Raw genomic sequence first — 18,096 nt, 5'->3', positions numbered from 1 at the left:
TTTCACTGGGTTAAAGCAAACGATCAAATATGAATAGAAGATACAGTATGCAGCATCTCCTTTACGATGTACATACTTCAGTTCGTGGTGTTTTCAGGCACAACCCAATCATTGCCTACTCCCTGTAATGTACTCTTTCTAGTCACATACAGTATAAAGCATCTGTCAATATCGCGGTTGTGAGTGTGGTTCTCTGAGTTTGGTCACGTGCTATGATGAATAATGCTCTGCTGCGTTCTGTATGTGGGACAAAAGCAACCCCGGTGAGGCGCTCATAGTCACACAGAGGATAGAACAACATCCTCCTCCAGTAGGTGTGTGTGTGTGTGTGTGTGTGTGTGTGTGTGTGTGTGTGTGTGTGTGTGTGTGTGTGTGTGTGTGTGTGTGTGTGTGTGTGTGTGTGTGTGTGTGTGTGTGTGTGTGTGTTTGTGTGTGTGTGCGTGCGGGCGTGCATGTGTCTACTCTAGATGCTTATAGATGCTTAGATTGATCTGAAACATCACAGTGCTTTCATTGAATACAGCGGGTGCCTGTCACCAAAATGGCTTTGGAAAGGATGAACAACAGATGAAAGGTTGGGGCTCTTTCATAACATTTGAAACACCTTTGATATTATTGGTCATGCATATCCATTATTTTAACCTGTATGTCAATTATTTGAGTACCCACTTAATCACTTTATAAGCCCATCCATGCCAGGATTTTAAGTAAGCTTTTATAGCTCTATATAATGGCTGGGGAAACCTCTGGATCTTTAGTTACCAGGTTTTAAAACTTTGTGTATTTACATTTCAATATTTGTTAAATTGTCTCTCTCAAATGGTTCCCAAGGTCTGCTTCAGCTGTGTGAGTGACTGTTTGAGGGTGTGAGTGACTGTTTGACGGTGTGAATGACTGTTTGAGGGTGTGAGTGACTGAAGGTGTGACTGTTTGAGGGTGTGAGAGCCTGTTTGAGGGTGTGAATAGCTGTTTGAGGGTGTGAGGGTGTGAGTGATTGTTTGACAGTGTGAATGACTGTTTGACGGTGTGAATGACTGTTTGAGGGTGTGAGTGACTGAGGGTGTGACTGTTTGAGGGTGTGAGAGTGTTTGAGGGTGTGACTGTTTGAGGGTGTGAGAGTGTTTGAGGGTGTGAGTGACTGTGTTTCTTTTGATTTGCATTTCTTCTGTCTCTTTAGCCAGAAGCTCGAATCTGCAGAAAAGGTTTTTCAAGCGGCCTGATCTTGTGTTGTGTGTATGGCAGTTCAGGCTTTTGTTTTCCATGTCTTGGCAGCCAGTGAGTGGAATGGTGAGTTCTTCTCTCCACTCTCTAGAGTACGTGTATGACCATTAAACACACAGCTGAGCAAATGTTATTGTATGATTCCGTTATTGTTATTCTTACTTAATATTGGTCTCTTCTTATATTATTGTGCTTACAAACCATATACAGCATGTGTGAATGAATTGCACTATTGATTATTGATTTGTTGATTGATGAGAGCATACTGTGGTGAACACGCAGGACATTATGTAGGAACAAGCCTATAGTTTTGCCTCTGCCATGGTAACACAGCTGTGTAAAACAAATCTTGTCTACAGATATTACAGTGAATCATCAGCTGGGTATCAGGTCTATTCAGACCCTTGCAATTGTACATCATATGAAACGGAGTGAAGAGCTGTGAAGTGCCAAGCTCCCCCAAGCAGCATTCAAATTCATTCAGTGAGAGGCTCATTAATTGGCAGATCCGAGGAATCTTTGTGTGAAGCCCTTTGTGTGCTATGTAGGCCAGCGGAAATGACTACTGCCCACATGAAAAAATGCTATAGTATACTATGGTTAAATACTATAGTATTCACTGTATTGTTTTTGTGGACTTAACTGTAGTAATCAATGTACTGTTTTTGCGGACTAAAGTCTGCATAAACACTTCAGTGAATACTGTACTATTAACTGTAGTGTTGCGGACATGACTGTACTATACTGTATTATTTATAGTTTACTATAGTATAAATACTGTGGTAAAAAACTAGTATATACAGTTGAAATCGGAAGTTTACAACTCTTAGGTTGGAGTCATTAAAACTCGTTTTTCAACCACTCCATAAATTTCTTATTAACAAACTATAGTTTTGGCAAGTCGGTTAGGACATCTACTTTGTGCATGACACAAGTAATTTTTCCAACAATTATTTACAGACGGATTATTTAACTTAATTCACAGTATCACAAGTTTACATACACTAAGTGGACTGTGCCTTTAAACAGCTTGGATAATTATGTCATGGCTTTAGAAGCTTGTCTAATTGACATAATTTGAGTCAATTGGAGGTGTACCTGTGGATGTATTTCAAGGCCTACCTTCAATCTCAGTGACTCTTTGCTTGACATCATATGAAAATCAAAAGAAATCAGTGAAGACCTCCACTTTTGTAGACCTCCACAAGTCTGGTTCATCCTTGGGAGCAATTTCCAAACACCTGAAAGTACCACGTTCATTGGTAAAAACAATAGTACGCAAGTATAAACACCATGGGACCACGCAGCCGTCATACAGTTGAGGATGAAGATGCATTCCTAGAGATGAACGTACTTTGGTGCGAAAAGTGCAAATCAATCCCAGAACAACAGCAAAGGACCTTGTGAAGCTGCTGGAGGAAACCAGGTGCAAAATTATCTATATCCACAGTAAATGAGTCCTATATCGACATAACCTGAAAGGCCGCTCAGCAAAGAAGAAGCCACTGCTCCAAATCCGCCATAAAAAAGCCAAAGCCAGGTTTGCAACTGCACATGGGGACAAAGATCGTACTTTTTGGAGAAATGTCCTCTGGTCTGATGAAACAAAAATTAAACTTTTTGGCCATAATGACCATCGTTATGTTTGGAGGAAAAAGGGGAGCCTTGCAAGCCAAAGAACACCATCCCAACCGTGAAGCTCGGGGGTGGTAGCATCATGTTGTGGGGGTGAATTGCTGCAGGAGGGACTGGTGCACTTCACAGAATAGATGGCATCATGAGGGTGGAAAATGATGTGGATATGTTAAAGCAACATCTCAAGACATCAGTCAGGAAGTTAAAGCTTGGTCGCAAATGGGTCTTCCAAATGGACAATGACCCCAAGCATACTTCCAAAGTTGTGGCAAAATGGCTTAAGGACAACAAAGTCAAGATATTGGAGTGGCCATCACAAAGCCCTGACCTGAATCCCATAGAACATTTGTGGGCAGAACTGAAAAAGCATTTGCGAGCAAGGAGGCCTACAAACCTGACTCAGCTCTTTCAGGAGGAATGGGCCAAAATGCACCCAACTTATTGTGGGAGGCTTGTGAAAAGGCTATCCAAAACATTGGACCAAAGTTAAACAATTTAAAGGCAATGCTACCAAATACTAATTGAGTGTATGTCAACTTTTGACGCACTGGGAATGTGATGAAAGAAATAAAAGCCGAAATAAATCATTCTCTCAACTATTATTCTGACATTTCACATTCTTAAAATAAAGTGGTGATCCTAACTGACCTAAGACAGGGAATGTTTACTAGGATTAAATGTCAGGAATTGTGAAAAACTGAGTTTAAATGTATTTGGTTAAGGTGTATGTAAACTCCCATCTTCAACTGTACTATAGTAATTACTGTAGTGTTTTTGCGGACATCACTGTAGTATTTATTACAGCGTTTTTGTTTTATTATCTTTGACATAGCAGTGGAGGCTTTGGCCTTGAGGAAGCCTACTGGACAAAATACTAAAAGAGCACATTTTCTATAACCTGTAGGTAGATAGGACTGAGGTCTGAACGGATATTTCAGAGCTTCTGCTCTTTTCTATAACCTGTAGGGAACACAATATATGATCTACTGTATACTGTAGTGTTTTTGCGGTTTTTAGTATACTGTAGTATTTATTACTACACCATTCTATAGTAAGTACTACACATGATTGAGGTATACTAGTATAGTATAGTATTCAACAGTATGAATTATTAAGTAAGTAGTATTTTAGTTTATCAAAGTAGTTGGCTTTTGTAGTAGTATTTTATAGTAAACTGTGGTATGTTTTCATGTGGGTGTATATGAAAACATACAACCTCTAGTTCAAAAGGGATGAAAATATATTTCACAAGGAAATAGTGATTTTGATGTTGGATTGCTGGATTGCGTAGGCATTTCTGTCTTGGTGTTTTTCCACTATTGCATATAAGGCTAGGACTCATACAGATGTAAGATCTTAATTTGTGATCACCCTGTTGCAAGAGAACTTTCCTGCAATGTCTGGCCTTCCTGTGTGTCTCAGGTCGACTCTGTGTCTTCCTGTTGGACGTGTCTGACAGGCGTCTCCATCCTCTTGTTAAGCTTCTACAGAGGCCCCAGACTTTACAAAGCCTATACAGATGTAGGATCTTATTCGGATCTTATTTGATCAACCCGTTGCTGGAGAACTTTCTAAACATCAAAGTGTATTTAAGGTTTAAAAAGGCTTCTTAAGTTTTTGTAATTTCCACTTTGAAATTTCAGACTTGATTTTCCCCTATGAAAAATGTATCAACCCCTACAAAAATGTCCATTAATTATAATCCACATAATAGTTCACATATCCTGTTGCTGGAGGATTATTTTTATGCTGTGGCAAACTGGCTGTAATGAAGATACTATGTCTGTATGACATCAATCCTAGAAATGATATCTCCTGCTGTCTATGAAAATGGAACAGCTTGACATTACAGACCACTATCAGTAGATTATGAAAGTATTGGTAAAATATGTATCATTATTTCTTGGCAGACTGTTGCATATTACTGACGCTCCAAATACAGAATGGCCTGTACATATAGATTACTTCCCTTGCTGGCATGGTATGGCAGTGGGAGTGTCCACACATTTGGCCATCTCTCCTCCCTCTCCTGTGAAAAGCCTAACTGTTGTTGGCTAGCACTATAATCATACTAAACTGTATTTTCTTCTGTATTATACAAGGGGCTGAGGATGTCTAGGTATTAAAGGGATAGCTGACTCAGGGTCTCGTAGGCCTTGTCTGTCTGTCTGTCTGTCTGTCTGTCTGTCTGATTCATTTAATTACAACTCTCCATCTAATGGCAGATTAGCAGGGTCTGGCCACACCACTGATGAGCTTAATGAGCTCAGAGATGGTCAGCTCTTAACGACTGCAGGGAGAAAAACTGACGGATTGGCTTAACTGTGTCTCTCTGCTTTCCCCTTAGATCTCAGATGTGTCGGTGTGTCCATCCTGCTTCTTCTCTCTCGCAATGTTCTTCCTTTTATTTATTTCACTCGCTCTCCTCTGTTTGCTACCACCTCATCTCTTCTCTCTCCTTTCTCTCCTTGCTCTCTCCCTCTCTCTCTCTCTCTCTCTCTCTCTCTCTACTCTCTCTCCTCCACTCTCTCTTTCACTCTCTCTCTACCCCCCCCCCCCAACCCAGTATGGAGTCCTACCAGCAAACCATCCCTCTCTCTCTCTCCTTTGAAGTCCAGAGAGAGAGAGAGAGACAAAGAGGGAGTGAGACAGAGAAAGAGAGCGAAAGAGAGAACGAGAGAGAGAATGTATTGAGGTGCTGCGTAGCATAATTATTTTTCCTCCCATATGAAATGTTGATTCACCCATGATTCACAGCTTTTTTGGTAGGAACACTCTAAATAAGCATGTTATGTTGCAGTCACATTAAAACTCTCTGTTATTCGAGGGGATTGTCTTGATTCTGTTCTATGATGATGTATTTTTGGAATAAGTCAGTCCTCCAACCAAACAAGGTTTGTAATAACTAACAGTCAAATTAAAATAAATACTGTATTGCATCATGCCTATGACAATTACATTACTAATTACCATACATATTTCAGTGCTTATTTGTGACCTCAATATGGAGTCACATTAGTCATAGACCAGCGGTCACAGCTCATCGAGTTGTCTCCACCTGCAACCCAGCTCACTGCTTCATGCCATTAGTTCAGCTTGGCAGCCATAGCCCAAGCTCACCTCACCAGTCTCCATCTTGGCTCTCTGTGCCTCTGCGTTGTCTCTGTTCACCCATAGAATGTCTTGCTGTAATATTATTTGTGTGTTTTTCTGTCCGTACATGTTCCATGATTTTGATATTAATAATGATGACAATACTAGTATTACAAAAGCCAACTACTTTACTACTACTACAAAAGCCAAATACTTTGATAAATTTGTACTTATATTGGGATTTTCATTATCCAGTCTATGTATTCATTTGATAAATTCATCTTCCAGCTCACTTATAAACACTTATAAACACTTATGAACACTTATAATTGGTATCAAAATTACTTTTCTTACTTTCATTAATTTAACATGGTGCAATTAATTAAAGCCTCCCTAGTTAAATTAATTGGTAGTGTGCAACTCTGTCCAAATCCCTAGAAATTCTCCTGAAGCTATGAAAGAGACTACATTCAGGATGGTTAAACAGTTGCAGAAATGCTCCAGGATGTTTTCAAGACGTACCCGCCATAGGAAAACGCAAGTCATTCTTCTTGTCATTATTTTTCTCACAGAGTGTTTCATTCTCCCTGCTTTGGTTATCTACTAATTGGAAAGTGACATTCCTGTGGACAATACCAGTGTCTGGAAAAGTTGTGCTTTTTCACTCTTCCCCACTCTCCACTGGGATTACTGATGGTTGCATTCCCATGACAACCAGCACTCAGTCAAACGCTATTATCTCCAACACTTCAACAGGGTGTCCAACAGATCTCTGGCTAACTGAGGGTGTGAGGAATGTGTCAGGGTTTGTGTGTGTGTGTACAGTATGTGTGTATGTGTGTGTGTGTGCTTGCCTGCGCCCAGAAGTGGATGCAATGATTTCCCAGTTTCCCACATAAACACTTAAAAATAACAACCAAGCTGTAACCAAGCTGATGAACAACCAATTAAACAGTTCTCCAAGATAGAGGAGAAGAGAAAGACCGAACCCTGTCAGCAATCCTTCAGTTTGAGACAAGGGGCCGCGTCTTACCGAGCAGCCTTGTACAATGCCATATAAATCAGATGTACATTCCTCTGTCTGGGCTTCCTGTGTTTCTCAGGTCGACTTTGTGTCCTCCTGTTGGACGTGGCTAACAGGCTTCTCCATCTTCTTGTTAAGCCTCTACAGAGGCCCCAGACTTTACAAAGCCTATACAGATGTAGGATCTTAATTTTATCACCCTGTTCCAGGAGAACTTTCTAAACAGCAAAGTGAATTTGAGTTTTAAAAAGGCTTGATTTTCCCTTACGAAAAATGTATCAACCTCTACAAAAATGTTAATTAATTATAATCCACATAATTCACATTTCCTGTTGGTGCAGAATAATTTTTCTGCTGTAGCAAACTGGCTCAAATTAAGATCCTACATCTCTATTTTCCCCTGTGCCAGAGATAACCTGTAGATCATGTATTATCCTCTCAGTACAGTGCCAGCGGGAGCTGATGGAAGCATGCAAACCTTGCAGAGTAAAAACAAGGTTGATTCTTAAGCAGTGCATTAGGAGATGGTAAGCTATTTTTTTGTGCCTTACTATACAAATGTAGGATCTTAATTTGAGGATCTTAATTAAGATACGGAATTTGTAGATTGATTTGGATTCTTTCAGCTATCTTGCTTCTCCTTTGTCCTTTCATGAGTGTGTCGAATGAATAACTGGAAGGATGTTAATGATGCAACAGACCATCGCAAGCCCTCTAGCAAGTATGTGAATGTTCAGTATAGATGTATCAATAGTGTGTATCAAAACGCTTATGATCTCCATACAATTTTAGCATTATTTTGCCTGTCAGTCTAAGGTTATTGGCTGTGTGTCTGTCCCATCTGACTCTCAGTCCCTCTCTGCTCCAGAGACAGGGATGTGGCCTGGAATGCCCGTTAGGATCCAGCTGCTTCCAACTCATTGGTATTTGGGAGACAGAGCGTTCCCGAGCGTCTGTTGCACGTGCAAAGGAGGGGCTTGGCTGGGCTAGAGATGCTCTTCTCTCTCTCTCTCTCTCTCTCTCTCTCTCTCTCTCTCTCTCTCTCTCTCTCTCTCTCTCTCTCTCTCTCTCTCTCTCTCATGTTATCAGGACCTAAATATAGAAGCCATCCCCCCTCTCCCTCCACTCCCAATGCATCTGTGTTTTCCTCCACAACCTCCCTCCTTCTCCTTCCTTGTCTTTTTTCTCCACAGATGAGACTCTTCACATGTTGAGAACTTTGGACTATAAGGTTCTATCTGCATTCATGTCAAAAATGAGTTATTGACCTAGCCCTGTTCTGTTCAATGTTCTCTACCGATATACCCCAATTCATGTTGTTAAGTTCAAAAGAATACAAGATAAAAATTGCTGATACCATTCAAATCAATGAGGATTCAGAACGTTAAAGCCAATTATCTCAGAATCATCGTTTTGCAGATAGAACCTTATAGTCCCAAGCTCTAGATGTGAACCCTGACTATTTAGACTGTAGTTACATACAGTACTTGCCCCAATTTGGGTGGAGCCATACTTATTAAAACTTACTGCTGTGGTACATTTCCTTGTTTCACATGATTAGTAACTGTTAAAATGCATCCATCTCTGAATCTTTAAACTGGGTTAAAGTTTGATGAACTCCCCCCGCTGTGTCATCGCTAATCAGCAGATGCTAACCCCCAGGATGCACTGTGGTTGGTGTATATGGACGTAATGCCCCGTGCTGCTACATCACATCATTATAAAACTGGATTTGATGAATAGATTGCGCTCTCATAGAATACAAGAGAGATGAACGCATACAGTAGTATCAATAATAGAAAATACATTTACAGGCCAGGGTTAACTGTATGTATTTGTTTTTTGAATACCCTCATAAACATGGTCATGGTCATGTCATGTAGTTCTATTCTCTGGTTTCTTTCTCATCAGTATCTCCTGTGGCTGAATTGTCATCAGTGCAGCTCAGCCTGCTCAGTTAGACACTGCAGAAAATGATTATGCATCTTTTATTTTTTACTTTATTTATTAATTTTCAGCAGGCTGTTTGAGTGATGAAACCACAGTAGGTGGGCAGCGTTATACGCTCTCAGTGGAATTTGTTCCAGCACACGACCAACCTTGGCTTAGTCATTTCGCCCACCGTCCACCCACTGAGAGACACAGCGAGAGAGAGAGGCCTTGCCCCAGGATCTCTATCCCACTATCAGCCAGAGAGACAGCCGTCCAAACAGCAGAAACAACAACAGAGAGCCTAGACTCAACATTAGAAACCATAGACCCATCAACAGACACCTTAGAGACAGCAAAGGAATAGAAACAGAAAGAACAACATACAGATACAACAGAGACAGCATTGGACATACCGGTATAAACAGTGGTTGTAAAGACAGACTTAGCAATAGAAACAGTTACAATGGATCAATGGCTGCAAAGCCAGCATTAGAAACATCAAAATGGATTATTGGGAGAGTAACTGAAACAGCAGTATCAGGGTCGTTCCACCAAATGAGGGCCTTTTGCATCCCTTTGATATTTTAAGTAGAAATTAAGAGTTTATTTCCAAAACGCTATATATCCATTTTCAGAAATGTTGGTAAATGAGCTTTTATTGTTTAAAGAACTTATGAAAGAGATTGGTATGTTTTTTTCAGTATCTAACAATGGCATCGGGTGGTTCAGTGACAGACATGTATTTGTTTGAAATCTATCACCTGATGGTTTCATTTCATAGAGACAAATAATGATAATTGTTTGCAAAACGCTATATATCCGCTAAATAACTACATTTTTCATAAAGAACTGTTCAAATGATACATTTGTGACATTAATATTTAAAAACATGTTTTAAAAATGAATCAATAGAGTAATACGAGATCTGTACTGTATGTAAAACATTTACATTTGACATTTTAGTAATTTACAGTTAGTGCATTGATCTTAAGATAGCTAGGACAGACAACCACATATCACAATCAAATATACAGGATACGAACATTTCATTCCAGCTAAACAATGGAAATATGCCTCCCGAGTGGTGCAGTGGTCTAAGGCACTGCATCGCAGTGCTAGCTGTGCCACTAGTGAACCTGGTTCAAGTCCAGACTCTGTCGCAGCCGGCCGCGACCGGGAGACCCATGGGGCGACGTACAATTGGCCCAGCGTTGTCCGGGTTAGTGGAGGTTTTGGCCGGCAGGAACGTTCCTGTCTAATCGCGCACTAGCGGCTCCTGTGGCGGGCCGGGTGCAATGCACGCTGGCTCTATCGCCAGGTTTATGGTGCTTCCTCCGACACATTGGTGCAGCTGGCTTCCGGGTTAAGTGGGTGTTGTGTCAAGAAGCAGTGCTGGATTGGGTTTCAGTGGACGCACGGCTCTCGACCTTTGCCTCTCCCGAGTCCATACGGGAGTTGCAGCGATGGGACTGTAACACATCAAATCAAATACATGTTTATTGGTCACATACACATGGTTAGCAGATGTTAATGCGGGTGTAGAGAAATGCTTGTGCTTCCAGTCCAGCAATGCAGTATTATCTAACAAGTAGTCTAAAAATTCACAACGACTAACAATGTAAGGGGATGGAATAAGAATAGGTACATATAAATACTGTATATGGATGCGCGATGGCCGTGTGGCAAAATGCAATAGATGGTATAAAATACAGTATATACATATGAGATGAGTAATGTAGGATATGTAAACATTATTAAAGTGGCATTATTTATAGTGACTGGTGATACCATTATTTAATCCATTTATTAAAGTGGCCAGTGATTTGAGTCTCTATGTTGGCAGCAGCCTCTCTATGTTAGTGATGGCTGTATAACAGTCTGATGGCCTTGAGATAGAAGCTGTTTTTCAGTCTCTCGGTCCCAGCTTTGATGCACCTGTACTAACCTCGCCTTCTGGATGATAGCGTGGTGAACAGGCAGTGGCTCGGTTGGTTGTTGTCCTTGATGATCTTTTTGGCCTTCCTGTGGCATCGGGTGCTGTAGGTGTACTGAAGGGCATGTACTCTCTAGAGGGTAGTGCAGACCGCACTACCCTCTAGAGAGCCTTGCAGTTGAGGGCGGTGCAGTTGCCATACCAGGCGGTGATACAGCCCGACAGGATACTCTTGATTTTGCATTTGTAGAAGTTTTTGAGGACCTTTTTCCCCACGCTGTCTGTGTGGGTGGACCATTTCAGTTTGCCCTTGATGTGTGCGCTGAGGAACTTAGAACTTTCCACCTTCTCCACTACTGTCCCGTCGATGTGGATAGGGGGGTGTCCCTCTGCTGTTTCCTGAAGTACACAATTATCTCCTTTGTTTTGCTGACGTTGAGTGATTATTTTCCTCGCACCACCCCCTGAGGGCCCTCACCTCCTCCCCGTAGGCTGTCTCGTCGTTGTTGGTAATCAAGCCTACCACTGTAGTGTCGTCTGCAAACTTGATGATTGAGTTGGAAGCGTGCATGGTCATGCAGTCATGGGTGAATAAGGAGTACATGAGAGGGCTGAGAATGCATCCTTGTAGGGCCCCAGTGTTGAGGATCAGCAAATTGAGGATACCGCGAAATTGGGGAGAGAAAGGGGTATAATAAAATAAAAAAACTCTATATATATATATATATATATATATATATATATACAAAAAAAAGTTTAAATAATAAATACAAATGATAAATAATGAAGAAAATCTATGGAAATATAGTTTAGCAAAAAAACAAATTTTAATACAGAACTAAAATAGATTAATAAAAAATCTGAAAACAGTAATATTCTACACACACACACATGAAGGTACCCATCCATAAGCAATCATTTCTGGTGAAAAAACACAAATGTGACAAATTGGTGGATGTAGCGTTTTGGAAATTAACTCTTCAAATTATGCACCAATAAGCCTGTTATATTCAATGAAGTGCCCTTTAAAGGAAATATTCACCCATTTTGAATGTTGTATTGTATTTGTGCATCCCTGAGCGATGTTCTGTCGAATCCCTGGGTCATTTCATGTTTTCATGTCTATCTGAGATCTTTCCATTCACACAGGCAGAAATACAGGGAGGTGTATTATAATGGTGGTGGTGGGGGGGGGGACCAGCAAAGAAATTAGAAAGCGACCTGGCATAAAACTCCTGCCAGGAATATCTCGCCTGTTAATCAGACAAAATGTCAAACGAGGATAAATGCTGCCGTTTTTCCAGGCAGCAGGCCTACCTCACATCCATGATTCACAGCTCAGCTTCCAATACAGGGATAGGGAATGGCAGGATTCTCCCTGGGGAGGGGTGAGGGGGAGAGAGAATTCAACAATCCCCTGTAGGTATCCTGACATTTGGCTTATTCCCTCTGGACTCCAGCTTCGATCAACCACATCCTGTGAGCCTGGTACAGTAGCCCCAGGGAGTCACAATCCTCTCTCTCTCTCTCTCTCTCTCTTGCTCTCTCTCTCTCTTTCTTTCTCTCTCTCTCGCTCTCTCTCTCTCCCTCTCTCTCTCTCTCTCTCTCTCTCTCTCTCTCTCTCTCTCTCTCTCTCTCTCTCTTCGCTCTCTCCCTCTCCCTGAAAGCTCACACGTAGGAGAAATGGGGGCAGCATGTTCCAAACGCTTGCCTTTGATGAAAATTCACTGGTTTGAAAATTCAAAGGGATGGGTGATTGACTGTAGAATAGTATAGGCCTTGGTATATTTTTTTATTTGTATTTATTAGGATCCCTATTAGCTGCTGTCAAGGCACTCTTCCTGGGGTACAAACAGGATTAAAACAATTATATCACAACAAAAACACAACAGCCCACATCATCAATAAAACAATACATCATACACTACTTCATTATATTATTACTCTCTTATTACAAACGTACGATATAAAATGGATAATACTACAATACAACAACATTACAATGTGTGCGTGTGCAAAATCTGATTTTACTGCTAGCTTGAGTTCCATGTAGTCATGGCTCTATGTAGTACTGTGCAATTCCTAGAGTCTGTTCTAGACTTGGGGACTGTGAAGAAACCCATGGTGGCATGGCTTGTGGGGTATGTATGAGCATCTGAGCTGAAAATAATTATTCGAAGCAGAATAGGAACGTCGGTGTCTCCGTCGGCAACCATCTGGAACACAATCTAAATTGAATACAGAGTGAGAACGCTATCGTCAAAATCCTCTTAGAAATCACACCTGTATATTATTAACTGTGAACTGGGGTAGAACGTTCAGACATGTCACTCTTTCACTCATTGTCTGTCCACTTCAGGATGTTGTGTAAGTTCATGTTGTCAATTCAAATGGCTCTTTTTAGGGGCCAGAGGGGAAACGCTGTGTCGAATGAGGGAGAGTTACAAAAGGAGACAAAAGAAGAAAAGAAGAGTTGAATTGCTGTGCCCACTGGGTTAGATGAATTGCTGTGCCCACTGGGTTAGATGCATTGCTGTGCCCACTGGGTTAGATGAATTGCTGTGCCCACTGGGTTAGATGAATTGCTGTGCCCCCTGGGTTAGATGAATTGCTGTGCCCACTGGGTTAGATGCATTGCTGTGCCCACTGGGTTAGATGAATTGCTGTGCCCACTGGGTTAGATGAATTGCTGTGCCCCCTGGGTTAGATGAATTGCTGTGCCCACTGGGTTAGATGAATTGCTGTGCCCACTGGGTTAGATGAATTGCTGTGCCCACTGGGTTAGATGAATTGCTGTGCCCACTGGGTTAGATGAATTGCTGTGCCCACTGGGTTAGATGAATTGCTGTGCCCACTGGGTTAGATGAATTGCTGTGCCCACTGGGTTAGATGAATTGCTGTGCCCACTGGGTTAGAATGTACTATTCATTTTATGGTCCATTACAGTGTCTTCAAAGGGAAAATACAATGACAATGACGTTATGATAATGATATCGTTTACTGATGTGGGCGAATGTTGCTTGTTCTTCCTCGTGTTTGTTGTGGCATAACTCTTCTACAAATGGATAGTTCCCTGAATTGGTGTGACAAAACAGAAGCCTCTGGAAGTGAGCCTCTCATTTGCATGGCTAAGCGTCTCTTATCCGGGCACCATTTGTACTCAGGCATCTGCTCTTCATGTTCTCTAGCCCCGTCCTGCTGTGAGCCAGAATGCAGCCTCTTCAGCATGACTGTGCTCCAGGTTTACTAGTACCTACGAAAGGGAGGAAGAGAGAGAACCAAATACTGCCAGTCATGTGTATGACTGTATTTACAGTTCCAGTTACAAAACCAAACTCCCTTCTCCTCCCAGTTTTCCCGGTACAGGGGCTCTCCTTCACAGGACCTAAGTATCCTCCCACTCCCTCTCCATCTCCTGTTAACGACTGGCAAACTGTGATGTCGTTGCAGTACTACGTCTTCCGATGTTGCCTTAGTAACAAAGAGACATAGACAGAGAGTGGTACTTAAAATTCACGTCATTCTTGCACTAACCTTGTCTCTAGGAGGTCAATAACTTCTCCCTCCTGTCCTGAAGGTACTGGCCATTTCAATGTCTGTCTGCCATGTGTTAATATTCCACTGTGCCAGTTTATGGGGGAGGGGGATTGGGGGGTGGGGGGTGGGTGGGGGAGGGTTTCTTGGAGAGGCAGTAGTGTATTTTTGGCACTTGGCATCATTGCTTTTCTATCTTTATTAGCTGCAGAGGCAGAGCAATATCAATATCTGTGTAACCAGAACCTTCACTCAGAATACCCAGTTTAGATGATGAAACAGTAGGCTATGGCAATGCAGAGCAAATATTTTATGAAGACAGCTTCATGTGTAAATGTAATTGATATTAAATCTGAAGATGTCCGTTATAGCATTGGGACATTATAACATGTCATATATTTCTATTCACTTCATATTTTGAAAAGATGGACACTGAGTGGCATTATGGAATATGCTGAACGAAGCTCATCGGTCGATTGATAGACATACAGAATATTATTGTGACACATGCAGGGTATGCAAATATGATGATCAAAGTAGTTGATTGGTTTTCTATTTTTCAATAATTTATCATTTGTGTTTTTTGATGATGCCTCTCTCTCAAACAGTAAGCTCATATCACTATGTTTGACGGTTCTCTGCGAGAAGGATGAGTTTTAAGCCTGATATGTTTGCAAGTTAATTATCCTGTTGAAATGAGGTGAAAATGGTTACTAAAACGTGGGGGATCGAATCTAGAAAGGTATCTTATGAATAAAGACCATTTTAATATCTTAGTTCAGCACACCTTTATAACATTGGCTATTAAATTAATAATTTACACTATATGAGCTTGAATGTAAAATGTTTTGGTTGGATTTAGCTGATAAAGCCACAAAGTCAGAGAATTGATCTATTCACATTTGACTCTATTCTCTAGATCTGTTCATATATGGCATGTACATTTGAAAGAGGATCTCAAACAAGCCTATGTTCTGTTTTTGCCTAAGGCATGAGGAGAACATTGTGTTTTTGGAATGAGTCCATATTATGCAAACGCATCACACTGTTCAACACTGTGTTTCTTATTTGCTTGTCGACATAACTGTGTTTTCACTCAAAATGCCACAAATCATGCCTGAGGACTGTGAGCAATTCCCTGTGTAGTGGATGATTTAAAAATGGAACGGGAAGAGGAAGTGTCCATGACCAATTCTCACTCAAATCTGCATTAAATCTGCCTGTATGCTCCATAATGTGTGGTGTATTTATTGTGCTGTATGTGTAACATGCAACAGTGTTGCCTTTCCTAGAACACTGTGATAGAAGTGTGTAGGGTAACTATAACTGTGTAAAAATCTACACTTGTGTCCTCCTCAGATAACACTAGCTGGATAATTCCATTCCCATCAGGATAAGCAGTTCTTAAAGCCCCATAATACACACAATCCGAATGCACAGCTTTCATTCAAAATCTGCAATCATGGTGCTGCAGTATAAAACGTAAATGTTTACAAGATAACACAAACCTGCCACAATAGGCCATTGTCGTTAAATGGGCAGTTCATGAAGCTTCTGTAAAGCCCTACACTAGCAGCAGGCCCACTGTAAGGAAATGAAAAGCTCCTCCATTATTCTCCTCCGTGATGGATGATTGTCCCACTTCCATGCTGGTGATGCTGTAAAAGAAACCCACTCTTTCCTTTCTCTCTCTTTTCCTGGTAGCGAGCAGTTCAAGTGAGTAGATGTATGAAGCAGAGTAAAAAGTTTAGTGCTTCATAAAAAAGTGAATGTTTGTTCTTTTGTCTCAAATGCTCATTGGCGCTCCCTGAAAATTCTGAGACACATTATACACTACAGATGTAGGATCTTCATTTGAGCCAGTTTGCTACAACAGGAAAATGATACTGTAACAACAGGAAATGTAAATTATTATGTGGATTATAATTAAGGGGAATTTTTGTGTAGTGGATGAATACATTTTTCATTAGGGCAAATCAAGTCTGAAATGTCAAAGTGGAAATGACAAACTTTTTAAAACTCAAATACAACAAATGATCAAATTAAGATTCCACATCTGTAGTTGGAATAGCAAAGTGGTAGCCTTTATTATATTTGGAGCTTTTGTTATTAGTCATTCCATATTTACATACTTGTGTTCAGAAAACAGGCAATTCGCTGTAGAAAGGCAGCAAGGTGTAGTTCTAGGCATTCAGTACAAGAGAGAAACACTCTTCTTCATGATATGTACTCAGAAAAAAATGTTCAGTGGGAGGGAGAGACAGTGTGAAGTATCGATCATCACTCTGTTATCCTGCCGATTAGCTCAGTGAATCATGTAACTAAGTTCTAAAAAGGTGTCAGGATGTTTCATTTCTCAATGTGCCTGCTGTCATTTAGCTACTGTATGGATAATCTATTGGCATTGTGAATACTGGTAGCAGCTGTCTTTTACCTAAGGATCTCTGTTGTCATAGTGACAGTGCTTTGTTAGAGACTTGCTCAGAATGATCTGATGAGAGCTGTTCAGCAAAGCGTTCGATCCTCTGTCTGTCTGGCAGCAGTTGCACCCGTTGAGGAGGGAGGACATATACGTTAGATAGGCATCTCTGTTACCCCATACTCTTTATACTCTATACATGTGTTCTTTCAGTCCATTACAAGCCAATTACTCAATAGGTTTTGGCTTCAGGGAACTTGAAATAAGGCAAGCACTTTTTGTAAGATTCTCCATTTTCTCAAAAGAGTTGTGACGTGCATGTCTTGGTTGCCCTGGTGAATTTATTTTAATAAGGACTTGTGTGTTTACATATCTATATTTGATGCAGTTGTGTGTACTATTCTTGATTACAGAGGCGTCTGCTCTACTCTGTTCCATATTCTATTTCAGTTGAGACGTTGGTACATCCTAGGTTGCTGTGCTACTGTGTCCAGCAATTGCAATTATGTGTAATTGTCATCAAATACTTAGGACAACAAAACAGTCCATTGTGACTTCAAATGAAATCATCGCCTTCAGTGGAGGCGGTAAAACATTTAAAAAGTGCAGATAGCTAGTTTATCCTACTGTAACACCCTTCTCAAACAGAGGGGATGCTATGTTAGCTAGCTGGCTAGGACTATCCAACACAACACTGGAACTTTTCCAAGTCAAGGTTAGCTTTTGGTATTACTAATTTATTGCCACCGGGGCCCGCTGGTGTTACTGCTTACTGACTGTACACCAACGCTACTGAATGATTGTAGCGGTTTTACTAATGCGTTAGTTCCATTAGCTATGCTGACTATGACGTTACTTTAGCTAATATGGGGACAACAATGTAGGCTGTGTGTAGCGGTTTGGCTTGGAAAGATTTTTCGCCTGGTCACATACAGCCGAGGTGTTGTGCATTGAAGTCCACAAGTGAAGGGAAGAGGTGAGTGGAGGAGAGCGCATAACGTAGATGCGAGAAGGACTACAACGTGGCTGTTATGAGAGTGAACTCTGTCTATGCATGATCAGGGGTGTATTCATTCCGCCGATTCTGTTGAAAAATGTATCTTAAACGGAAGCAAATGGAACAAAACAGGTATACATTTGTCCGGTAGAAACTCTTGTTCGCAACTGTTAGACTAATGATTACACCCTATATCAGCTAGATGCAGGCAAGAGTGTGCAAGGCGGTATTGAATGTCACTGTCTGTCACCTCAAATTTGTCTCTCGACCAGTGTGCACCTGCGTTGTAAACTTTCATTCATAGGCTA

General features: G+C 41.1%; 1 protein-coding gene across 3 annotated transcripts in view; it reads left to right on the top strand.

The window, feature by feature from the left end:
- The window catches only part of LOC109889990 (regulator of G-protein signaling 7), a 53,323-nt gene that overhangs the window by 8,842 nt on the left and 26,385 nt on the right, over positions 1 to 18,096 (top strand). The gene's annotated exons all lie outside the window — the stretch shown is intronic.

This window comes from Oncorhynchus kisutch, linkage group LG4 (assembly GCF_002021735.2).
Source record: "Oncorhynchus kisutch isolate 150728-3 linkage group LG4, Okis_V2, whole genome shotgun sequence".
Classification (NCBI taxonomy): domain Eukaryota; kingdom Metazoa; phylum Chordata; class Actinopteri; order Salmoniformes; family Salmonidae; genus Oncorhynchus; species Oncorhynchus kisutch.
The sequence above is the reverse complement of the archived record's forward strand: the minus strand, read 5'-3'. Positions and strand labels throughout refer to the sequence as shown.